Source organism: Oncorhynchus tshawytscha, linkage group LG01 (genome assembly GCF_018296145.1).
Source record: "Oncorhynchus tshawytscha isolate Ot180627B linkage group LG01, Otsh_v2.0, whole genome shotgun sequence".
NCBI lineage: Eukaryota > Metazoa > Chordata > Actinopteri > Salmoniformes > Salmonidae > Oncorhynchus > Oncorhynchus tshawytscha.
This window is the reverse complement of record NC_056429.1, coordinates 77,520,548-77,524,717: the sequence shown is the minus strand read 5'-3', so window position 1 is coordinate 77,524,717 and position 4,170 is coordinate 77,520,548.

Sequence of the window (4,170 nt, the reverse complement as noted above, 5' to 3'; positions counted from 1 at the left end):
AACAGAAATGGAATCATGTGTTCCTGAACAAAGAGGGGGTCAAAATAAAAACTAACAATCAGTGTGGCCACCAGCTGCATTAAGTACTGCAGTGCATTTCCTCCTCATGGACTGCACCAGATTTGCCAGTTCTTGCTGTGAGATGTTACTCCACTCTTCCACCAAGGCACCTGCAAGTTCCCAGACATTTCTGGGGGGAATGGCCCTAGCCCTCTTCTTGCAGGAAATTACGCACAGAACGAACAGTACGGCTGGTGACATTGTCATCCTGGAGGGTCATGTCAGGATGAGCCTGCAAGAAGGGTACCACATGAGGGAGGAGGATGTAATGCACAGCGGTGAGATTGCCCACCTTGTAACGCACAGCGGTGAGATTGCCTGCAATGACAACAAGCTCAGTCTGATGATGCTGTGACACACCACCCCAGACCATGACGGACTCTCCACCTCCAAATCAATCCCGCTCCAGAGTACAGGCCACGGTGTAACGCTAATTCCTTTGACGATAAACGCGAATCCGATCATCACCCCTGGTGAGACAAAACCGCGACTTGTCAGCGAAGAGCACTTTTTGCCAGCCCTGTCTGGTCCAGCGACGGTGGGTTTGTGCCCATAGGCGACGTTGTTGCCGGTGATGTCTGGTGAGGACCTGCCTTACAACAGGCCTACAAGCCCTCAGTCCAGCCTCTCTCAGCCTATTTGCGGACAGTCTGAGCACTGATGGAGGGATTGTGCGTTCCTGGTGTAAGTCGGGCAGTTGTTGTCCTGTACCTGTCCCGCAGGTGTGATTTTCGGATGCAGCGATCCTGTGCAGGTGGTGTTAGACATAGTCTGCCGCTGCAAGGATGATCAGCTGTCCATCCTGTCTACCTGTAGCGCTGTCTTAGGTGTCTCACAGTACGCACATTGCAATTTATTGTCCTGGCCACATCTGCAGTCCTCATGCCTCCTTGCAGCATGCCTAAGGCACGTTCACACAGATGAGCAAGGACCCTGGTAATCTTTCTTTTGGTGTTTTTCAGAGTCAGTAGAAAGGCCTCTTTAGTGTCCTAAGTTTTCATAACTGTGACCTTAATTGCCTACCATCTGTAAGCTGTTAGTGTCTTAACGACCGTTCCACAGCTGCATGTTCATTTAACTGTTTATGGTTCATTGAACATGCACCTTACAATGAAGACCTGTGAAGTTATTAGGATTATTTGGATTTTTACAAATTATATTTGAAAGACAGGGTCCTGAAAAAGGGACGTTTCTTTTTTTGCTGAGTTTATGTGAGTGAGATGTTAGTAAAATTCCTTAACTAAGTGTATTCATCATTCTAGATTTCTGCCGGTAGCAACAAGAAGAAGCGCAGCAATGTGTGTGGACCCAAGAAGAACAGGAAGACACAGTACACATGCATCAAGTGCAAGAAATACATTTGCAACACACACACACACAGTTAAACTCTGTCCCTCATTTTGTTTACAAAAATCACATTTAATTTTTAAAAACTAATAGCGTTTTTATTGATAAATATGATCTCGCAGAGGTAAATGGCAAACATTAACCATGTATGCTGTCTTTATTGCTTGTAACTGATATAAATCAACATCTAAGTATGAAGTATTTTTACGTAAATTGTTATGGCTGTACTGTTTTAAAAACCCAATAATGTTGTGGGTCCATCAGACCCGTGGACATTGGGTGAATAACAAAAACACCACACAAGGGTTAAAACTGCAAAGATTTCTTTCCACCGTATGGCAAAACGGAGCCCAAAGCAATCTTCAAGCAATGTTGTGAATAAGCCTGTACATTAGTTTCATACAAATTATCCAGCTGGCAATATTTCCATCTATTACACAGATAATGCCTTGTGTTCCTGTCCAAGAATCCAATTAATAAGCACCCGCTTATGTATTAATCAATGACTTCAGTTGAATTTGCTTTATTCAACTAACCATAATGTATTTTCATTATAAGCATCTCCCTCCCCTTAAAGAGATAGTGATAAGTACAGTAGGATGTAGTAAAATATCTTTATCATCTCTGCCATTACATAAACACACACACAATAGGTCATACATTGGTTACTGACATGATACAAATAAGAAGTCCCTAGTGGATAATACCGATATGACAGCTTGGTACACAAAGAGCGGGATTGAGCGGGAAACTCAGTAGACCCACTGTAATACAGTTCATAACGTTCATTGTAAATATGGATACTTAGCACCCTAAAAACTGCTCATTGGGATTTTAGAAATGCAATGTACATATTTACGAGTGCATGCCTTTGTTGTCCCTCTCTGTGATTGCCGGTCCATCTGCTGGATAGATTGTCGACAGAAAGTCTCTGGTTTGTCCACCAGAGATCAAAGTCTTCCGTAGTTGTAGGTTGTTATAATGGATATGTCAGAGTACCATTCGGTCGTTCGAGCGGGTGTGTTTACCAGACTAAAGTACTTATACAGCTGCAGCCAGAAAAATTGTTCTTTAGTTTTTCGATTTCTTAGCCATTTCAACGTGGGAATGATCGCCACGTTCTCTGGTCTTGTCCTTTGGTAGGGTTGCCAACCATTTCAACATGTAGCGATAGCTTTCATGTTTTCTGGTCTCTAGAGTAGTTTGAACAACTTCACACACCAGCCTCATCTGGCATGTTTTGGTCTAGAGGTATAGCCATTTCAACATGAGGACCCTGTCCCGGGGGTTATCTTGACTATATTTAAATCGCCAACCATTTTAACATGTAGCGGCAGCTCCATGTTTTCTGATCTAATGTACATTTTGTCGGGAGTCCTATATAAGCACTCGCCTTGGAGGGCGGTTCCATGACATTTGGGTATAATGTCTGTGCTCATGGGGGCGTGGCCACTGACTAGTTAACTTTATATGAAAAACCATACTCTCATTTAGAAGGCAAACATCACATTTCATCATCTTTTCAAAAGTAGTCAAACTTAATCGTTAATTTTATACAACATTCAGGTGCAAACCCCATAATTGAGAAGTGTATACAAACAAATAAACAGTAATGTGTGTCTCCTGTCCCCAAATGAAACAAACTCGACATGACTGCTCCTTAAGTGTCCACGGACCACTCCAACTGGTTAGAATACAGAAATATTGTTACATTATTCAACCTTTTGAGGTTACCGTACTGCAAAGTCTTTCTCTGTGGTAACAAAGGGATTTACAGCTTTCATTTTGGCAGAGTGGGGAAGGGACTTTCGGTATTTACGACCATCATAAACCTGTGGTGAGAGAGGGGGGGGATATGATCCTCTCCCAAAAAGGGCACATCGTGCCATCTCTCTCATCCTCTCTTCATGTTCTCCATGGTTGAAAGAAAAGGGAAAGTCTTTGCCTCAATAAGATTAGATCATCTCTATGTAAATCTGTGCAACCAGATAGGATTAGCCAGGATTTAAGAGAAGGTGATTCATTATATAATCAAACGGTGACTACGCTACTTTGCTGGGCCCAGTGTGTCTGAAGTCCTTCAGAACCACACATCTATGCTGATTCCCCTTGTGATATTTCTGACTGAAAGCTCTTACTGTTACAACATAACAAACAAGAATACTGAATGAATGCACCCAAATATTTTCAGCCAAAGGTGCAACAAAGGCTACACTTAATCCTTAATCTGCCAGACACAATCATAATAATCATCCTATGCTGTATACAGTATTTACAGGAGGCATGTATGTCAGTGCATAGTATTTATATTATTTACATGCCTATCCACAGGGGTGCTGTTTAGAATTTGGTTTTGCGAGGTGCACCCTACAGCATGCAGCAGCCCCTCTACCTAAGTGAGCTAAATAATTGGCCCAGGAGGCTAGATCACTGCTAGGACAGAGAGGGATTAGTGTGAGTGAGGTTCCCTCTACTACTGCGCATGGTCTGTTGACGAAGCATGCAGCTGCCCTGGTTTAACCCTTCCATTTAATCCCACTAGAGGATTAATTTAGCCAATATAAGAGGGGGCATTCCAATGTTGTAACCCAGGATATGACTCAAAATTATTAACGTGGTTGTGTAATTGAATTCTACACGATGTGACAATTGAATATAGATTTGGAAACAGCTATAAGCCACTGATCATGCCTATATGTCTTACTCAACACATGCTAGAATCTCTACAGAGAAGGGATACATTCCACAAACTTGGCATTTCAA